The sequence below is a fragment of the Panthera uncia genome, assembly GCF_023721935.1.
Source record: "Panthera uncia isolate 11264 chromosome D3 unlocalized genomic scaffold, Puncia_PCG_1.0 HiC_scaffold_8, whole genome shotgun sequence".
Lineage (NCBI taxonomy): Eukaryota > Metazoa > Chordata > Mammalia > Carnivora > Felidae > Panthera > Panthera uncia.
Window position 1 is genome coordinate 58516354 of NW_026057586.1, and position 22219 is coordinate 58538572.

General features: G+C 38.3%; 1 protein-coding gene and 1 pseudogene across 2 annotated transcripts in view; both read left to right on the top strand.

The window, feature by feature from the left end:
* TWSG1 (twisted gastrulation BMP signaling modulator 1) overlaps positions 1-22219 on the top strand; it is a 73185-nt gene that overhangs the window by 43047 nt on the left and 7919 nt on the right. The window lies entirely within an intron of this gene.
* On the top strand, positions 9522-14028 carry LOC125914819 (gametocyte-specific factor 1-like; annotated as a pseudogene).

Sequence of the window (22219 nt, forward strand, 5' to 3'; positions counted from 1 at the left end):
AAAAAAAAAAAAAAAAAACCTTCATAGGCATTCATATTTTGTTAAGCAAAATATTCATTTGTTACATAAAACATTATGCTTCATGCTTTTTTCTTTCTATTTATTTATTTATTTATTTTATTATTTTTTTTTTTACATTTATTTTTTGAGAGACAGAGCACAAGTTGGGGAGGGGCAGAGAGAGAAGGAGACACAGAATCCAAAGCAGGCTCCAGGCTCCGAGCTGTCAACACAGAGCCTGATGCGGGGCTCGAACTCACAAACTGTGAGATCATGACCTGAGCTGAAGTCGGATGCTTAACCGACTGAGCCACCCTGGCGCCCCTCTTGTTTTTTCATTTTTTTAAAGTTTGTTTGTTTGTTTGTTTGTTTTGAAAAAGACAGTGAGAATGAGAGAGCATGTGGGAAGAGCAGAGAGGGGGTTAGAGAGGGCATCCCTGCTGTCAGGGCAGAGCCCTATGTGGAGCTCGAACTCAGGAACCAATAGATCAAGCCCTGAGCCAAAATCAAGAGTCAGACACTTAGCCAAATAGCCATCCAGGCACCCCTGTTTTTTCATTTAATTGAATATCCTGGAACTTCTTTCATATTAATATTGTTTTGGCTACCTACATAGAACCCCAACATTTTATGTACTCATTTGTTGATAGAGGGACATTGGGTTATTTCTAATCTTTTACCATTACAAACAACACTATAATGAATAATCTTGTGTAGTCAAGTCAATGTAATATTGCTAGATATTGTCAAATTCTCTTCCAAAAGAGCTGTAGCATTTGGTTTCTCGTGAAGGCAATATAACAGAACACCTGTTCCCTTACAACATTACCAAAGGCTTATGTTGTCAAACTTTTGCTGCTATTGTTACCAAAGTTTTGGATTTTTGTTAATTTGATAGGTAAAAAATGGTATATATTTAAAATTTCACTATCTCGTATTACCAGTGAGATTGAGCATCTATTCATATGCTTAAGGATGATTTATATTTATTTTTGTGTGCATTGTTTGTTCATATCTTTTGTCCATTTTGCTACTAGATTATTGGTATTTTTGTTCATTATTTAGAAGCTTAAAAATATATTAGGTATATAACCCCAACATCTGTGTTATAAATTATAATTTTGTTTCACAGCTGATCATTTGTATTTTAACTTTCTTTGTTATTTTTTATCCTGAAAAGTTTTTTATTTTATGTTGTCAACTCTATCAGTGTTTGTTTCTAGATTTTGAGTCATAATCAGGATTTCCCTGTACTCCCAGATAATACTTGTATGGTTTTATTTGTTTATCTACATCTAGCTGTCTAATACATTTGGAATTCACCCTGGCTTATGTATGAACTATGGATCCAGTTTTTTCTTTTTCAAATAACTACCACTATTTATTTAAATATTATTTATAAAGGCATAAAGCTATTTAAAAGGCTCTCTCCCACTGATTTAAGATGCCACCTTTATCATATGCACTTTGCTTTATTTCTGGGTTTTCTCTGCTATGCCATCCATCTGTGTGTCTGTTCGTGCATCAAAACCACACTGTTTTGGGGCACCTGGCTGGCCCAGTCAGTAGCGCATATGACTCTTGGTGTTGTGAGTTTGAGCCTCATGTTGGGTGGAAAGATTACTTAAAAATAAAATCTTTAAAAAAATTGGAGAAAACCACATTGTTGTATTTATAGAGGCCTTGTACATATCTTAATATCTATTAAGGCTCGGCATCCATCCGTCGTTCTTCTACCCAGAGTATATTAATTTCAAGTGTACACGTGTACACACTACAGTTGATAAGAGGATTCTTTTCTTCCCTTTCGACGTGCAAGAGACTTCCCACACAGGCTTAGCTCTTGAAAACTGATTCTTGGGGTGCCTGGGTGGCTCAGTCGGTTGAGCAGCTGACTTCGGCTCAGATCACGATCTCGCAGTCCGTGAGTTCGAGCCCCACGTCGGGCTCTGTGCTGACAGCTCAGAGCCTGGAGCCTGCTTCCGATTCTGTGTCTCCCTCTCTCTGACCCTCCCCTGTTCATGCTCTGTCTCTCTCTGTCTCAAAAATAAATAAACATTAAAAAAAAAACAACTGATTCTCCCGAAAGTTATTAACATATTAAACACAAAGAACGCTGACTTCATTAATTAGGCTACTTTTTGTTTTCCGTGAGTTTTTTTGTTTTTCGTTTTTTGTGGTTTTTTGCCCTAAAGTACAGAAACAGACCATTGACAATATTAAGTTTTTGTGTAAATGAAATGCTCTATTTTATATTCTGGATTTGGCATTAGCCTGTACTTTTAGAATAATGTGCAGCAAAAACAAGCGGGCCTAACTATTGTTCTATAATTTCACATAAATGCAATCATACAGTATCACATAGTGGTTTAAAATGCATTTTAGAAAATTATTAAATGATGTGTAATATAATAGACTCTTAAACCTTAAAAGTAAAATTATCCTTTTTTTTTTTTTTTTTTTTGCAAGCAAAAAGAGGTTTATTTGGGAATAGCAGAGAATTGCAATTTGGGACATGCAAGCTACAGCAAAACCGTAGGCAAGTGTGGAGAACAAAGGAGAGGAACACTCTTGTCTGGAGGACAGGGAGGTGTTGGGGGTACTCTTGTAAACAAAAAGTCTGCTGGAGTAAACTAAGAGTTGAAAGTGCAGTGGCTTCTCACTGGCTGAGTTGAGACAGTCTCTCATTATCTGGGCCATTGCTGGGGGAGAAGAAAACCTTCCTCCTTCTGGGGTAGCAAAGTATAGGCTTCTTCTTATGGGGATTGCCATGGGCTGTAAGGAGTGGTTTGGTGTGAGAGCTCTCCTTTCTGGCCTCCTGACTAAAATGTGAAGTTTCCTTTATTAATTTTCACACTCCTTTAAGAAATTTTAACTTTGAGCCGTGTTTGATGTGCATTTAAAAATTGAATTCATGGCCAATGTTAAATTATAAGAAAAAATGAGTAACTTTCACCAATGAAGAAAAAACATAGCAACCATCACCTTTTTCATTTTTGAACACTTTTTTTTAAGTTTATTTATTTATTTATTTTGAGAGAGAAAGACAAAGCACATAAGTAGGGGAGGGGCAGAGAGAGAGGGGGAGAGAGAGAGAATCCCAATTAGGCTCCATGCTATCAAAGCCTCCCACACGGGCCCAATCCCATAAATTGTGAGATCATGACCTCAGCCAAAATCAAGTTGGACACAGGGGCACCTGGGTAGCTCAGTTGGTTAAGTGTCAGACTTTGTCTCAGGTCATGGTTCATGGGCTCGAGCCCCGAGTTGGCTCTGTGCTGACAGCTCAGAGCCTGGAGCCTGCTTTGGATTCTGTGCTCTCTGCTTTGGATTCTTCCTCTCTCTGTCCCTCCCCAGTTCACACTCTGTGTGTCTCTCTCTCAAAAATAAACATTAAAAAGAAAAAAAAAAAGTTGGATGCTTCACTGACCGAGCCACCCTGGTGCCCCTCTTTGAACACTTTAAACAAGTGAGATACTCAATATGTCTCATGGAACACTGGAATTCAGTGATGCACTGTTTTTTTTTTTTTTCTTTTTTTTTCAACGTTTTTTTTTTTTTTTTTTATTTTTGGGACAGAGAGAGACAGAGCATGAACGGGGGAGGGGCAGAGAGAGAGGGAGACACAGAATCGGAAACAGGCTCCAGGCTCTGAGCCGTCAGCCCAGAGCCTGACGCGGGGCTCGAACTCATGGACCGCGAGATCGTGACCTGGCTGAAGTCGGACGCTTAACCGACTGCGCCACCCAGGCGCCCCAGTGATGCACTGTTTTGATAATGTTGATTTGGAAACACTAGATTCTTTCTGATACTGAGGCCACTTTCGGTACTTAATGAAAGTATTATATGCAAAACAAAACAAACAAACAAACAAAAAAACACAGGATGCCTGCGTGGCTCAGTCAGTTAAGCGTCCAACTCTTGATTTCACCTCAGGTCATGATCTCAAAGTCTTGAGATACGGCTCCATGCTGGACAAAGAGCCTGCTTGGGATTCTCTCTCTCCTCTCTCTCTCTCTCCTTCTGCCCCTCTCCTCACAATCTTTCTCTCTCTCTCAAAAAAAACAAAAACAAAAAAAAATATTATATGTTCCAAGACGAGGCTGGGAAGCCTGCTGAAAAACTGCTTACCAACAAAAACTTGTTGAAAGATAAATGCCACACTATTTCAGAGATACCACATCTCACCCAGGTGAGAGAAAAGCCTAAGAGAACTGCAAAAGAAGGTGGGACCTGTTAGGTAAGAGGCAGCACCTGCAAAACCCAGGAAAACAAGATTAGACAGCTATGCACTTGATACTTGGAACACAACCTTGAGCCTTAAGATAGGCTCTGCCACCCTGTAGATCACATGTTTCTTCTGTAATTCTCCTTTATTTGCCTTATGAATTCCTTGAACTCTGACTTTGAATTCACGGCCACAGTTCTAGTACTAACTTCACTGGGTCTTGGCCTCTCCCTTTTGGGGCATCCACGCTTTTTGTTATGACTGTGCCTTTTTTTATTTAAAAAAATTTTTTAATGTTTATTTTTGAGAGAGGGAAGGAGAGAGAAACAGAGTGCAGGTGGGGGGAGGGCAGAGAGAGAGAGAAGATCTAGAAACCAAAGCAGGTTCCAGGCTCTGGGCTGTCAGTGCAGGGCTTAACATGGGGCTTGAACCCACAGACTGCAAGATCATGATCTGAGCCAAAGTCAGAGACTTAACCAAGTGAGCCAGCCCAGCACCCATAGCTGTGACTTTTGTAGCTCAGATCAGATCTAGGTGTACTCATTGGCTACCACACAGATTTCTCTTTTGCTTCATACCAGCATGTTACTTTCTAATATTAAAGAACATATATGTGCTAAGAGTTCAACCAAAATACTAGTATAGGAAATTGGGGTTTTTTAGTTATTTTTGTTCATTTGTTTTTTGAGAGACAGAGTGTAGGAGCGGCTGAGAAAGAGAGGGAGAGAGAGAATCCCAAGCAGGCTCCATGCTGTTAGCATGGAGTCTGATGCTCAATTTCACAAACCATGAGATCATGACCTAAGTTGAAACCAAGAGTCGGATGCTTAACCTACTGAGCTACCTAGGTACCCCATTTTTAGTTATTTTTAGGTATGGTCAAATTATATTCCTAGTTCAGGAAGACATGAATAAAGTTAGAGTACAGCACAAAGTGCCTTGGGTGAAAATAAATGACTTTAGGTCCCTACCCTATGTTATCGTGTTTTTGTTTTAATTTTTATTTACTTATTTTTATTGAGGCGTAGTTGGTGCACAGTGTTACATTAGTTTCAAGTGTACAAATAGTGATTTGACAACTTTGTACATTAAGCTCTGCTCCCCACAGGTGTAGCTACCATCTGTCACCATACAGTGCTATTAAAATACCATTGACTATATTTCCTATGCTGTATCATTCGTCCTTTTGTGACATGTTCATTCGATAACTGGAAGCCTGTACCTACCACTCCCCTTCCCCCATTTTTGCCCGTCCCTCCGTCCTCCTCCCTTCTGGTAACCATCAGTTTGTTCTATGTGTTTATGAGTCTGTTGTTGATTTTTTTTGTCTGTTTGTTTGATTTTTAGATTCCACATATAAGTGAAATCATATGGTATTTGTCTTTCTCTGACTTATTTTACTTAGCATAATAACATCTAGGTCCAACCATGTTGCAATTCATTTTTATGGCTAATATTCCATTGTGTATGTGTAGTACTCTTCTTCATCCATTCACCTACCAGTAGAAACTTGGGTTGCTTCTATATTGTGCCTATTGTAAATAATGCTGCAATAAACATAGGGGTGCATGGGTCTTTTTGAATTAGTGTTTTCATTTTCTTTGATCCAGTAAGTGGGATTACTGGATCATATAGCATTTCTAATTTTAATTTTTTTAGTAACCTCCATACTGTTTCCAACAGTGGCTGCATCAATTTACATTCCCAGCAACAGTGCATGAAGGTTCCCTTTTCTCCACATCCTTGCCAATACTTGTTATTTCTTGTCTTTTTTTTTTTAATTTACTTATTGTCTTTATTTATTTATTTTGAGAGAGAGAGAGAGAGAGAGAGCATGCACGTGCAAGCAGGAGAGGGGCAGAGAGAGAGGGAGAGAGAGACATAATGTGACGTGGGGCTTGATCTCATGAACCATGAGATCATAACCTGAGCCGAAATCAAGAGTCAAATGCTTAACTGACTGAGCCACACAGGTGCCCCTTTGTCTTTTTTTTTTTTAAACACCTTGCTCTTTTATTTTTATTTTTTTTGAATGTTTATTATTTATTTTTGAGAGACAGACACAGAGCATGAGGAAGGGAGGGGCAGAGAGAGAGGGAGACACAGAAGCTGAAGCAGGCTCCAGGCTCTGAGCTGTCAGCACACAGCCCGATGTGGGGCTCGAACTCACGAACTATGAGATCATGACCTCAGTTGAAGTCGAACACTTAACCAACTGAACTACTCAGGTGCCCCTTGTCTTTTTGATAGTAGCCATTCTGACTAGTGGGAAGTGATATCTCATTGTGGTTTTCATTTCCATTTCCCTCATGATTAGTGATGTTCAGCATCTTTTCTTGTGTCTTGGCCATTTGTATGTCTTCTTTGGAAAAATGTCTCTTCAAGTCCTCTGCCCATTTTTAAACTGGATTATTTGTTTTTTAGGTGTTGAGTTGTATAAGTTCTTTATATATTTTGGATATTAACCCCTTATCAGTTATATTATTTATATATCTTCTCCCATTCACTAGGTTGCCTTTTTGTTGATGGCTTCCTTTGCTGGGTAAGATCTTTTTATTTTGGTGTAGTCCCACTAGTTTGTTTTTGCTTTCGTCTGTCTCCCTTGCCTCAGGAGACGTATCTAGAAAAATGTTGCTAAGGGAAACATGTCCAGGAGATTATTGTCTGTGTTTTCTTCTAGGAGCTTTCTGGTTTCAGGTCTCACACGTAGATCTTTCACCCATTTTGAGTTTATTTTTGTATATTTTGTGAGGAAGCTAACCAGTTTCATTCTTTTGCGTGTAGCTCTCCAGTTTTCCCAGCACTGTTTATTGAAGAAACTTTTCTTTTCTCCATTTATATTCTTGCCTCCTTTGCTTATAGATCAATTGACATATAGATGTGGGCTCTCTATTCTGTTTCATTGAGCTATGCATCTATTTTTGTGTCAGTTTCATACTGTTCTGATTACTACAGCTTTGTAGTATGTTTTGAAATCTGGGATTGTGATACTTCCAGCTTTGTTCTTCTTTCTCAAGATTGTTTTGGCTCTTTGAAGTCTTTTGTGGTTCCATACAAATTTTAAGATTGTTTGTTCTAGTTTTGTGAAAAATACTATTGGTATTTTGTTAGGGATTGCATTGAATCTGTATATTGCTTTGGGTAGTATGGACATTTTAACAATATTAATTCTTCCAACCATGGTTTATTTTTCCATTTATTTGTGTTTTCTTCAATGTCTTTCATCACTGTTTTACAGTTTTCAGAGTACGGGTCTTTAATCTTCCTGGTTAAGTTAATTCCTTGGTATTTTATTCTTTTTGATGCAACTGTAAAGGGAATTGTTTTCTTAATTTCTCTTTCTGCTTTATCATTATTAGTGTATAGAAATGCAACAGATTTCTATGTGTTAATTTTGTATCCTACAGTAAACACTTATTTTTAAATCCTTACTGACAAATATGATTTTCCATTTTATGGAAAATTTCCATTTTCCATTTCCTTTTAAAATATTCAGAGTATTTAAGAAAACAATGCATATTATTTAGATACATCATGGTTTCCATCAAATCCAACCATTTTAAGTGTTGCATTTGATTTAATACATATGCCAGAATTGATATGTCAAGGAACATAGGCTTTTTTTTACTTGGTTTTATTTTGCTTAATGATGTTTGATTGGCTCTGATGTTTATAATTGTTACCCAACAAGTACTTAAGGACACTGAAGACTAAAGTCATATGTGCCTATTCAGAGTTCACTTTTAAAGCTGATTTATTGATTTAGAAAGTAATAAGTAACAAAACTGAGTTTAATTTATCCATGTGACAAATAGCCCAGGGGCTAATTCCAAAATGATTCCAGTCACAATTTTCTGTTAGTAATAGTAGCTGCTTACTTAGAGTGAATTTTCTTCAAAGATGGTCATTAAATATCCTTGTCTTTCCTTTCAACGCACTGTAATCTGTTACATATATCAAATATGAGTCATGGAATAATAACATTCAGGAACAAGTTCAATTACCTTTTTTTTCCAAAATAAAGCTATGTTAGGTAATTGTTTTTTATTTAAGTATTTTTTTTCATAGCTATACCTTTTTTTCTAAATTAACCTTTAAAAGAAAAGGATTCTCTTTTGTGATACCCATTGGACTATTATTTTTAGAAATGATAATTGGTCTCACATTTCTAGACCAAATTGCTTATTATTTAAAATTCCCTTCAGTTGTCATAAAAGCAGGTTTGGGAATTGCATTATGAAGTTATTTTGCTTTTGTATTTGTATATGAGCCCCAGACAAAGCAAGGGGCCTGCTTTCATTTAAACGATTTTTAAAGTCACTCATGGGCATAGTTCACCTTCCTTATCCAAGAAAGAACTTTTGAGTTTGTTTGTAATATATGTCCTATATATCTTCTGCCTTTTAAAAATATCTTTTACAAAAATTTTTTAAGTGTATTTATTTTGATGATGAGGTTTAATGGGGTTCATGGGGTCCAGAGCTGATGACCAAGATAGAATTCTTGAAGACGTCTTTGATGCAAAAAGGTGATTTTATTGAAGCACGGGAACAGGATCCACGGGCAGGAAGAGCTGCCCCAGACCTTGAGGAGAGACTGCTTATATACTATGGAGTTGGTGGGAGGTCAAGTCCAGGGGAAGTTTTCAGTGAGATTTTCATATGCTAAAGAAGACGCACAGGATAGTGGAGCCCTAGCTATTGTCAAGTGATAGTTGTTTTCCCTCTAGCAAAGCATTAGCATTAAGACAGTAGGGAGTTCCTGGAGAAAAGTTTTACTCTGCCAGCCTCAAGTATTTGTCAGTGGGCTACAGGTTACAAGGAAATTTAATTCTATCTGCCATTTCCTTCTGCCTTTGATTCCCACATCACTATGGAGGAATGATGGAGACTTACGTCCTGCAGGTCTATGATCTCTATCAGTTAACCATTTGTTTTTTCCCTTTCCTGTGTTCTTGGGCAGCCAGGAGTCCCCAAGGAATATCACACATATCTCATCTAGGTGGGGGGTGGGGGGGGTGGGAGTGTCAGCTTGCCTTTTGTTCCCTCATCACTGAGAGAGAAAGAGAGAGAACATGAGCAGGGGAGGGGCAGAGAGAGAGAATCGCAAGCAGGCTCCACACTGTCAACACAGCCCAGCACGTGGTTCGATCTCACCAACAATGAGATTGTGATCTGAGTCCAAATCAATAGTCAGACGCTTAACCAACTGAGCCCCCCAAGCGCCCCTAAAAAGACGTCTTAAAAGGGTATCCTGCTCCAGTACAATGAGCACACTTTGCACTCAGATTTTGGTTTCTTTTTTTTTTTTTTTTAATTTTTTTTTCAACGTTTTTTATTTATTTTTGGGACAGAGAGAGACAGAGCATGAACGGGGGAGGGGCAGAGAGAGAGGGAGACACAGAATCGGAAACAGGCTCCAGGCTCTGAGCCGTCAGCCCAGAGCCTGACGCGGGGCTCGAACTCATGGACCGCGAGATCGTGACCTGGCTGAAGTCGGACGCTTAACTGACTGCGCCACCCAGGCGCCCCAGATTTTGGTTTCTAATATCATTCTCCAATAAGAGAATAGGGAGCCAGACTCCTTGGAGAAACAAACAGCTGGTTCTAACACTGAAGCAGGAAATAAAGAAGAAAGCCTGGCACATACTATAGTGCCAAAAGATAAGGAAGTGCTAAAAAAAAAAAAAAAGATACCCATATCGATTGATGTGTGAGTGTCCTGGTGGCTAAAAATAAGCAACAAAATAAAGTAATACTGGATCATAACTAACAGTATAAAATAAGTATTCATGAGTCTACACTGATATGAATATTTGATTAAATAAGTTAATTAGTGGAAGAGAAGAGACAGATCTCCAAGGCAGAATTCAAAATAACTATGTAGATGGTCTGCCCTCGAGAAGCTGGAGCAGAACTGCACCCTGCGTAGGTTTGGGCTGCTCATAGTCACTTCCCTCTAAATGGTGTGGTGGCGGGTGGGGGAGAGTAACTTTGCAGTGGAGAAATCTTACACTATTTCAGCCAGGTGGTCAAGGTCAGCATCAGAAGCCATAAATCTTGTTGGTAGTGTGTAGCTTTGATTTAATTTGACGAAAATAGCACTTTACCTCCGTAGCCTTCCTCCCAATAGCCCATAACCTGACTCTTATTGTGAGAAGAACATTAGACAAATTCTAAAAGTGGGGTGTTCTACAAAATACCTGCCTAGTACTACTCAAAACTGTCAAAGTCATTAAAAACTAGTAAAATTGAGAAACTACCACAGCCAGGAGGAGCCTAAAGAGACATAATGGCTAAACACAGTGTGACATCCTAAAAGGGATCTTGGAACAGGAAAAGGATATTAGGTAAATACTATAGAAATCTGAAAAAAGTATGGACTTTATTTAATAATAATGTATCAATATTGGTTCATTAATTTTAACAAAAGTACCATACTATATACGATGCTAATAATAGGGGACACTAAGTGTAGGGGTATTAGTTACACTCTGTACTGTCTTTTCAATTTTTCCATAAAACTGTTCTGAAAAAGTCTGTTAAGAGAAAGCGACTCTGGGAAGAGTGTGTCTCAACCAGCACTTGGATTCAGCTGCTTCATTTCCAACATGGAAGAAACTTACATCAATTCCCTGGACCCTGAGAAGCTATTATAATTCCCCTATGATAAAAACCACCAGATCAGGGCCTGCAGTGCAGAAATAATCTTCCTGTGCAGAAATAATCATCTTGATGTCGCAAACAAATTGGCTACTTGTCCCTTCAGAAATAATCATCTTACCAAGTGCAGAAATAATCATCCTGATGTCGCAAACAAATTGGCTACTTGTCCCTTCAATGCTCGCCACCGGTTCCTCGGGCCGAAATCAGCCACTATATATCAAGCTGTGACGATAAAAGTCGTATTGAGCAGGATATTGTCAACCAAACCAGGAACCTTGGACAAGAGACTCTGGCCGAGAGTACCTGGCAGTGCCCCTCCTTGCGATGAAGACTGGGATAAAGATCTGTGGGAACAGACCAGCACCCCATTTGTCTGGGGCACAGCCAACTACTGTGGCAGCAACAGCCCTGCAAGCAACATAGTTATGGAATATAAGAGTAACCTGGCTTCAGGCATGTGTATTCCCAAGTCTCTGCTGTATGTTCTGCCATGGAAAAACAATGGAAATGAACAGTAACTGAATATCTATTTCATCAAATGCCAGACCCTAGAATACTCTTACTTCTTCCTGCTACCAATGGGTTCTTCATTTTTTTCCCTCCTAATCTAATTATAGAAAGGTAAATTGTGACTTTCAAACTGACAAGTACCTTTTTCTGTTTTCCTCCCTGCTTTGACTTTAATTCATTTGATGCAGGAAAGAACCCTGAAACTCAGAAGAACTATTTCAAATAAAGCATCAACATAGATTAAAAAAAAAAGTCTGTTAAAAAATAGGTTACAGAGGAAAATAGCATGGACAATATGATCTTATGTAAATTTTATTCATGCATCTAATTCTCAAAATAAAGAGACTTTATTCATGTCAACATAAAGAAACCTTAGGATTTTTGTTGGACATACACTAAATTTACAGATACATTTTTGGAATGTTGATATAGCTTTTTTTTTTTAAGTTTATTTATTTGTTTTGAGAGAGAGAGAAAGAATGCATGCAGGAGAGGGGCAGAGAGAGAGGGAGAGAGAGAATTCCAAGTAGGCTCCACACTGTCAGTGCAGAGCCCAATGCGGGGCTCAATCCCATGAACCATGAGATCATGACCTGAGTCAAAATCAAGAGTTGGATGCTTAACCGACCGAGCCACCCAGATGCCCCAGAGTGTTAATATAGTTTTAATGTTGAATCTTCCTACCCATAAGAATGGTATTGCTTTCTACTTAATATCTTTCTGTCTTTAATGTCTTTCAATAAAGATTTATTGTTAAAACAAAAAAAAATATCCCTCCCACCCCACCTCCTCCGCTCCCCCTCCTGTTTCCCGCTTCCCCTCCTCCTCTTCCTCCTCTTTGTAACCATCCTCCTTCTCTCCCTGCTCCTCGCCACGGTTATGCTTTTGACCCAAGTGACAGCCTACTGTATTCCTAAGGCGAAGTACCAGTGGCGGGGAGAGGGACTGACTTCTCTCTGTAGCCTTACGCCTCTCCTTCTCAAAGTCCTTCCACAAAGATGTCTCGGGCCCTCTGGTGTGCCAGCAAGTCGGAGACACGGCTGGGTGGTAGCACCAAGGGCTACCTAGCCTGGTGGGCTGGGACCCCGGCAGCATTCCTGGTTGTTGAGGAAGTTGCATGTTAAAGTGGCGTCACCTTTGACCGCCTTCCCTATCATCTCAAGGTCACACATTCACACTTTTTCCAGCATGGTTTTATGGTCACGCAATGTATTCCTTTAACCTCAATGAGAAGGTGACACTTTTGGAGCATGTAATTACAGAAAGAGGTGTCCTTCCTTTTCTCCCCATCCCCTGCTCACTAGACCAAAAAGAAAAAAAAAATTAAGTTTAAAATGTTTATCAGTGAATTAAACAAACGACAGTAGTTTTGTTGATATTGTAAAATTTGGAGAGATCAGATGAGATTCTGCTGTTGAATGAATTAATTATAGTTAATTAGTGCATCTTTAGTTCAAGATGTCTTGATTCTTAGACCATGCATTCCATATATACTATATGACTCCCTAAAGAGTTTTGTCTAGTGGAACACTTCTTAATTCTTTTTTAAAAAGTCAGTGTAGCAGTGTCCAAATTGGATTACTAGTCAGCCAAGGAATACTTTCTAAAAAACTAATAGCTAATGCTTATATAACATCTGTATATGTCGAGTACTTTCCATATATTAATTTGGTCCTTACAACAAACCTAAGGAGTATGAGAATGTTATTATCCTTCATCTGTTTGACAGATGTTTCCTTGAGGAAACATCTGAGAGTTTAAATGACCTCCCTAAGGTTAGACAACTAGTCTGAAAGAAAGCTGGGACTCAAGCCTGGTGGTCTGGTTTTCAAGTCCGTGCTCTGTGACCTGTTCTGCTGTACTACTTCTTGTATGTTACACATTATATGTTACTCGGCTTCTTGTGAAGATGAAGGCAAAGCTGGTGTCCTTCTAAAATCATATAACACAGTAGCTTTCATTTGTAGCCATTATAACTGTCACTTTTAAGCTAGTATATGATGTTGGACTTAATAGTTATTTACAACTATTAATTTTTCATGATCTCTGTAGATAATTGGGCTTGGGCATAAAGCTGTATTCTGTGAACTCCAAATTTTCTCTTGGATTTAGCCAGACCATCTGAGAACTGCATACTTAGACTACATTGTTATGGCCCTTCCTAATGTTGTCTCTGCCCTACTAGGCAATATGTGTTGAGTCTGCATTGAAAGGCATCATATCACTATGACAACTCGTGAGAGGACAAATGGTGGTGGGATTTTTATGTTTATGGAAACAGGGCATGAGTTCTAAAAGATTAAGGAAAGCTGCTCTAGACAACGCATGTCCCTGTTTCTCAGTTTCAGTCACTATTTGTGGCCTTTTTGGCCTCTATGCTGACAGCTGAGAGCCTGGAGCCTGTTTTGGATTCTGTGTCTCCCCCTCTCTCTCTGCCCCTTCCCCACTCACGCTCTCTGTCTCTCAAAAATAAATAAAAGTTAAAAAAATCGGGGTGCCTGGGTGGCTCAATCGGTTGAGCGTCCGACTTCGGCTCAGGTCATGATCTCACAGCTCGTGAGTTAGAGTCCCGTGTCAGGCTCTGTGCTGATGGCTCAGAGCCTGGAGCCTGCTTCGGATTCTGTGTCTCCCTCTCTCTCTCTGCCCCTTCCCTGCTCATGCAATGTCTCTCTCTGTCAAAAATAAATAAAAATTTTTAAAAAATTTTTTAAAAATTTAAAAAATAAGCTATTTCCTCAAGACGGGCATTGCACTTAAGTATGCAGCAAGTATTTTTTGCATGTTTCCCAGTTCATCACACAGAATATTAAAAAGTCATGTATTCAAGGATCTCTACTTAATGAAACTAATAATTTTTATTTGCTCCATTAAGCATTGTCTTAAGTGAAATGAGCCTTTAAAAACAAACTAAAACTGTATTTGGTGGTGAAGAACACAATGACTACTGATAACAGTTTGGTACCACTGCCTTGATTCAAGCTAAGTTGCCAAATGTTCTGCTCATCATTACTTTTGTGTCATCAGTGCCGTCGTCAGACCTGTGAAACAAACGAACGAAGTCTTGTGAAAATTACTTTGTATGATTCCTCTGAAAGGATCCTGGAGACTCCACAAAGTTCTTAGACTGTTCTTTGGGAACTGCTATTCAAATCTATCCTTTTTTTAAAATCTGAAATATATTCAGTTTTTTAAAGAAAACTCCTAAGGAAGCAACAATTTTGCACATCTAAGTATGTCATTTAAGGTGAAAGTACTGTGTTGAATTTTAGGAAAATATAGAAAAGAAGGACCTTTGATATCAACTACTATTAACACATATGTATTTTCCTCTAAAATATAATTTAAAAACTAAAATTACTATTTACATACAGTAAATTCAAACAATACAAGAAAGTATATATATGAAATGTCTCCCTTCTTTATACCACCCATACCTCTCTCTAAAGTTGAATATTCCTCATACATACTTCCAATAAAGACATTTTATTTTATAAAAGTATAATAAACAGAATCCAAGATACCTTTAATTTTTTTAATGTTTATTTGTTTACTTTTGAGAGAGAGAGAGAGAGAGAGAGAGAGCACAAGCAGGGGAGAGGCAGAGAAAGAGAGAGAGAGAGAGAGAGAGAGAGAGAGAGAGAGAGAGAGAATCCGAAGCAGGCTCCAGGCTCTGAGCTGTCAGCACAGAGCCCAATGTGGGGCTCAAACCCACAAACTGTGAAATCATGACCTGAGCCAAGGTCAGACACTTAACCAACTAACTGTGCCACCCAAGTACTCCTGAATCCAAGATACCTTTAGAATAATTTTACTTTTACTTACAGTAGAAGGCATCTTTTAATTTTTTTTTTTTTTTCATTTAGGGAAAACAGGTGAATGATAAGTCTCAAAGAGCTTTTTTTCCTCCTTTTGTCAGTACTGGAAAGTTCTAATTTTTTAGAGTTAAAAAGAGTCTGTCTCCAACAAGCTTTAGAAATCAGTAACTTTAGTTAACCATCATTAACAAAAGATTGATGTGTACCACTTAATATATCAAAATATGTTTTAAGTGCAGTGGCTAAAGATCCAAGTTTGAAAACAGATCAGTATGGCCCAATGTTAGTGATGAAGAGGAAGGGTGGAGGGAGATGAATGGGAGAGGTGGGTAAGGACTAGGTCTTGGAGGCCAGGAAGGGAATTTGGATTGTACCCTAAGTATAATGGAAACCAACTGGAGAGGATGCATTGGTGATATCCGAATTACATTTTTTAAATGACCATTCTGGATACCTCTGCACAAAAGACAGACTTTAGGGTGTGAAGAGAGGAGATGGGGGATCAGTTAGAAGGTGGTTGTGGTAGTTGAAGTCACAGATGATAGTAGAGTAGACTAGGATTATTGACATTAGTGGAGATGGTGAGGCTCAGATTCAGAAAATATTTTGCATGTAAGTTGTCAGAGTGTGGTTTGAACTGGATGTAAGATATAAGGAAAGAAGGGAATTAATGCTAGACCTATGAGTTGTATGACTGAGGTGGGGTGGATTTACAAACCCTATCACTAAGGGGGTCTAGCAACAAAAGACCAGGGTACTAGGGGGATCTTCAGTGTGAATATTGAAATTGTCAACAATGACAGTGGGTCTAGGGGTGGAAATGAAGTGGTGATCCAGGTATTGAAGTTATTGGTTAGTGAGGAAGAAGTATGCCTGAGTGTTCAGAAGCCAATAGCCAAAAGGAGGGATAACAGATAGCAGAATTCAGTAACATGCATTTTAAAGGTCTAGAGTTTCTGAGGGAGAATGGAAGATAGAGTTTAAAATCCATCAAAATACAGTGCTTCTAGGTCTAGTCAAAATTTGATGGGGACTTGGTCTAGAGTGATAGCAGAGGAGATGAACAAATGTGGCCTAACTGGAAAAACAATTAGATTAACTTGACCATACTTGGTGACACCTTGGGAGTGGGAATTGAGAAATGAGAGCCAAAGTAGCCTCTGGGTTTCTGGCTTGTGTGACTGGATAAATTGTGACAGAGACCAAGAAAGAGAATGCCTATAATAATGCCCAGGTATGTTGGGGAAGATGACTGGGACAGTTGAGTTTGAGGAGCATATAAGGTTTTCAAGTGGAGATGCCTTATAGGAAGTTGGATACAAGAGATTCTGGGGAAAACGAGATGGAAGAGGGAATGGGGGAGAGGTCAAGAGCCAGAGGGCAAGAAAAAGCAAAAGAAAATATGATTCATCACATTTTCATACCCTTAAAGCAAATGTGACTTCTGGTTCAAACACAGTGGTCTATTTTCACACATGCTCTCCCTTGTACTTTTTAAACTCCAGTAAAATGAAATAAAAGAATACAACTGGAAATGAACTTTAACAACAGAGAGAAAAAGAAATTGGAGAAATACCTAAAAGGAAGATGGAGAATCTTGCTGTTTAGTAAACAGATTGGAAGCAACACCAAAACAATTTGCAGAAAAGGGAGTTATGGCAGGGTGAGGAGTGACTTTCCTAACTAAACCCCCCAGTGAATCTTCAGGCTCAGCTTTGACTTTTGTGGCGTGTAAGAATGAGAAATAGACGTGAAAATAGAAAGGTTATTTAAAGATGTGTCTAAAGAACAGCTGTATGATTTGATACCCTACCCCCTCTCTCATTCTTCATATAAAACATTCAGAATAACCCAGGTTAAAAAAAAAATGGAGAGATTCTCTCTAGAGAAATGGAAGGAATTAAGTTGAAAGGACTACAAGCACTGGTGCGTGGTTGGCACACCAGAGTCAAGAGCCCCTCATTCAGGCATTGCAGGAGAGGAAATGTCTCCAGCCTAAAAACCAGACCTGTGAACAAAGTACAGCAAGTACCTTGAAGGAAAGAACACGGTACAGCAACAGACCAGCTGACCATGGAGGAAATCTTTAGGAAATAAATCTTTAAGAAAACTGATGGCTATATTTTGGAGGAATTTGAGAAAACATATTATATTGTATTATTATATTATAAAAAACAGAACAAGAAAGCATTTGCAAATTTAAAATTTGATTAGAAAAATTGTAAATTAAGAGGGGTTGGAAATAACATTGGAATGTCATAGAAATATAGAGCAAACAGACAGATGGGAAATATGACAGGGAAAAATAGATACTCCAGAAAAGAAACAAAAATAGGAGGAAAGAAGCTATCAAAGAAATAATAGAAGAAAACTTCCCAAGGCTGAGAAAAAAACATGCATCGTTAGACTGGAAGAATCTACAAAATGCAGAACAAGATGAATGAGAAAACACCTACATCTAAACACAGCCTCCTATAAGTCTTCCAATTGCCAAGTTAAATAATATTCTGAAAGATCTCAGAAATAACAATAGAGTGTATGTACAAGGAATAAGAATTACACTGCAAGGGCACCTGGCTGGCTCAGTTGGCAAAGCATGCGACTCTTGATCTCAAGGTTGTGAGTTCAAGCCCCACTTTGGGCATGGAGCCTACTTAAAATAAAATAAATCATGTGAGTAGAAAACCAGAGTCAAGAAAAGAAGAAGAATCACACTGCCATTAGACTTCTCATTACTGTCACCAGACCAATGTCTTAAGTACACAGTAGGAAAATTATTTTGAACTGACAAATTATTGATCAAGAATGTGAATGTAAAATTAAAAACATTTTTGGACAGCAAGAACTCTTAAGGGTACTTTGCACACACCACATTTGGTGTGGTATCAGAGAAAATAAGGCAAAAGACCAAGAAAGAGAAAAACGTGGGTTGAAGGAAATACTGACTTTAACCAGGAGGTGATTTAAGGACAGTTATAAGATGAAAGCTACACAGGAGGCTGTTCTGTGGTCAGTCAGGAAAGGCTCAGTGAGGAACAAAGTTCATTATAAATCACAGGTCTCAGAGAGGGGGGTCACTGCATGCCATCCAGGGTCATAGGGGAAGCACCAGCTTTTTATCAAGTGGCAAAAGACAGGAACAGGAGGAAAATCTGGGCCAGAATCTTCAGTGGGGTTTCCACTGGAAAGTAAAGGCAGGGTGGGGCAAACAGTTTAGAACTGGCCAGTTTGAATAATTCCCGTGGGCTCTAGGCCCTAGAGACACTCGCTAGTTGCTTAGCACCAGGTCTGGCTTCATTAAGCGAGTGCCTCCTGGGGTGCTTGGGTGATAGAGGAGGTGTGGCTCAGGGTTTGGTCAATTTGCATATCAAAAGTGTCCTTCTGGCTGAGCCCACCCTGCTGGCTTTAAGAATTGACTAGCCCAGGAAGGAGCAGTCTCTCCCCAGCCAGAAAGATGTCGAAACATCATAATATACAGAAAATTAAAAGCATAAATAATACAGAAGCTTAAGAGACAACTAGTCTGCCCGAAGCAATAAGTGAGGGCCCTGAGAAGCCTATCTCTGAGAAGAAAATGTGTTCCATAGGATATCTAGCATACACTTGAGAAGCAGAATAATTCTTCAAGATTTGTTATAAGCTTGTTATCTGTGGTACACACACACACACACACACACACACTCCAAGAAAATTCCTAGCATAGAAAGTACAAGAAAATGCAAAAGTTCAATAAGAAAATATTAGTCCTAGGAATTAAATATGGCAGTTGATTTGCCATTGTGAAAATTTTCACATCCAGAGAAGTAGAGAGAGTAGCATGATGAATTCCTATATACCCATCACTGGATTCAACAATTATCAAAAATAAGCTACATTCGTTTCATCTATCCTTTCCTCCCTTTTTTTTTACTTGGCACAGAATATTTAAAAGCAAACTACAGACAGTAAATAATTTTTACCCCTACATTCTTCAGTTTCAATCCCTAAAAGAAAATACATTTACTTTTTAAATCATAATGCCATTATGAAACCTACAAAATTAACAATAAGTTGTTGGTATAACCTAACATTCCAGTTCATAATCAAGTTTCTCCATTTGTCTCAAAAGCATGTTTGTATAGTTGATATGTTCAAATTGATCCAAACAAGATGCTTATATGGTATCTGGTTGTGTGTTGTTTTTTTTCTCATGCCACTTGATATATTGAAGAAACAGTATCAGTTTGCCTGTAGAATATCCCACATTCAGGGTCTAACTTTATTTCCTTGAGGTTGTCATTTAGCTTGTTCCTCTATCCCTCTGTATTTCCAGTAATTTGAAGCTAGTTGTTAAAAGTTTGGTTGGATTCAGGTTACAATGTTTGGCAAGAAGACCTGATAGGCAATGCTGTGTGAAATGTAGTTGTTTTTCAGTATTGTATGGAGTTCATGGAAAAAAAATTCATCTTATCTTAAAATTAGAAATATTTTCTTCTGATAATACAGCATTGGACAAGGAAATCCTATCATACTGTCTGCTTTTTAGTGAACAATGTTCATGGGGTCATGTTAAGGTAAACTGCTGTTTGCTGGTTTTCAACTTTCAAAATCAAGTATACTAAGACAAGAAGATTTCATTGTATTTAGGCAACAGAAGGTTTTTATTAAGTTTGTCAACATAAGTTAGGAGAAGTTGAGTGGGGAAAGTGGGAAGACACTGGCATCCTTATTTGCAAATGAGGGAATTAAGAGATGTGAAATAAGAATCAGAAGTTTAAGTATATTTAAGACTGCAAAGGAGTATTCTATATTATTAGAATAATATAATTATTAGAAACACAAGAAAGAGGCTAGTGTAAATGAACTTAATCTTCATCTCTCATATAAAAGGATTAATAGATAAGGTCTAAGATGTTTTTACTGCTTCTGGTAAATTAACCATTTTTATTTAAATTCTCGTAGAGGTAACTACCAGAGAAACTTAAGAACAGACTTTTTTCTTTTTCTTTTTTCTTTTTGAGAGAGAGAGAGGGGGGAGAGAGAGAGAGAGAGACAGAGACAGAGACAGAGACAGAGACAGGGAGACAGAGGATCCAAAGCAGGTTCTGCACTGACAGCAGAAAGCCTGACATCTGGGGCTTGAACTCAGGAACCACCTGTGGGATCATGACCTGAAATCAGATGCTCAACCAACTGAGCCACCCAGGTGTCCCAAGAACACTTTTAAAGTGGGTGTGTCTGGGGAGTGGAATTGGGGGTGGGAGGAGTGGAAAGCAATGTTGCTTCTTTATTGTACATTTTTCTGGACTCCGTGGTTGCTTTTAACCATGCACATTAAGGAAAGTAATAACTTTCCCCCTTAGTCTTAATAACTACCCTAAAACGTGGTTTCATCAAGTAAGCTCTACTTTAATATAACCTTAGTTTTCAAATGTATGAAGACACAGGTCAGATACATAAAAGAATTAAGCACACATCAGAAAAAATCTTTGTACTTAGTAGTTGTAGATCTAGAGCACAATAGTAGTGAATTCTGGCTTGCTGAAACAAATTGTATCAAAGTTCTATGCACCTAAAGGATTTGAAATGCTTGCCTTTTCAATGGCTGCCATTTGTTTCCTGATTTGAAGCCTCTCCTGACTGCCTTGTGCAGAGCCGGTTTCTTTAAAATTTAAAAACTTCACTGTAGTGATAGAATGGCACAAAGTAACAAACTGCCTCAACACAATGATAGTGAAAATAACCTCTGTAGCCAGCTAAAGAAAAGCTAACAATGATAAACTTCAGGAGGATGATAGATGCTTTCCAGAGAAGTTTCCCTAATTGTTTTAAGCTGTGAGTGGTTAGTAACTTTCTCCCCAGAAATTAATCCATTGTACATAATGAATATAGACAACTAAAGAATTTCCAGGGGTGCCTGGGTGGCTCAGTCACTTGAGTGTCTGACTTTTGATTTAGGCTCAGACTGTGATCTCACAGTTCGTGGGTTCGAGCCCCGTGTCGGGTTCTGTGCTGACAGTGCAGAGCCTGCCTTGGATTCTCTGTGTCCCTCTCTCTCTGCCCCTGGTCCTCTCACACCCCCTCTCTCTCTAAAATAAATTTGTAAAATATTAAAAAAAAAAAAAAAAAAAAAGAACTTCCAGAAATTTTAAAAGGTTGCTTTTCCTGAGCAGGATAAATCGCACATGTCATTGGAAGATCAGATTTCATAACTCCCCATGCTTGAAAGAATTCAGAATTTGAAGAGTGCTTCAGGCAAGAAATGGAGGGTCAAAATCTGCATTGCCTAAGAAGAGTTTCTAGTGATGATCTCTCTGAATGTAATCCTAGCTGTTAAGAGAAAGATATGTGAAAGCTTTAAAATCATGCCATGGAAAAATATTATCTAGATAGCAAGCATTTACTTCATGCATACTGGTTTTAACACAATGTATTCAGATTTAAATTACAGATGTTTTTGGCCTAAGTTTGTTAAATGCAAAAATCTCTCCCCTCAAAACTTTTTTGAATGTAATGAAATCTCTGGAAATGAGCCCTGAAGTTTGTTTAAAGTCCCAGTAGATGTTGAGTTTAGCTCTTCCAACCATTGAGCTCTGTTGTTTACCTTTTCATCTCAGATTACTAATTTTCATTCATTGTAAAATCTGGCAGAAGAATGAATTATGTATATTTTATAATTCACGTATTCTAAGTATTATTTGCTTTTCAGTGCCACTTAACGGTTATTTATAGAATGTGGTTATTGAAATCAGCAATGGATGTGAAATCAGACTGAATCATAATGTTGGCGTTAATCCTAGATTATATAACAGTGGACGAATGATTTAATTTATCTGGGCCCATTTCCTCTTTTATGAATAAAGGAGTCAGATTGACCCTTTAATCCATCATTCTGTGTCATCATCTAAATCATTAAGATTCCTGTGTATTAAAAGATTTTATGAAGAGTATAAACAACCTCGTTATCCTCAGTTCTTGCCATGTCCCTTAAACAAGTAACATGTGGAAAACACGAGATGATT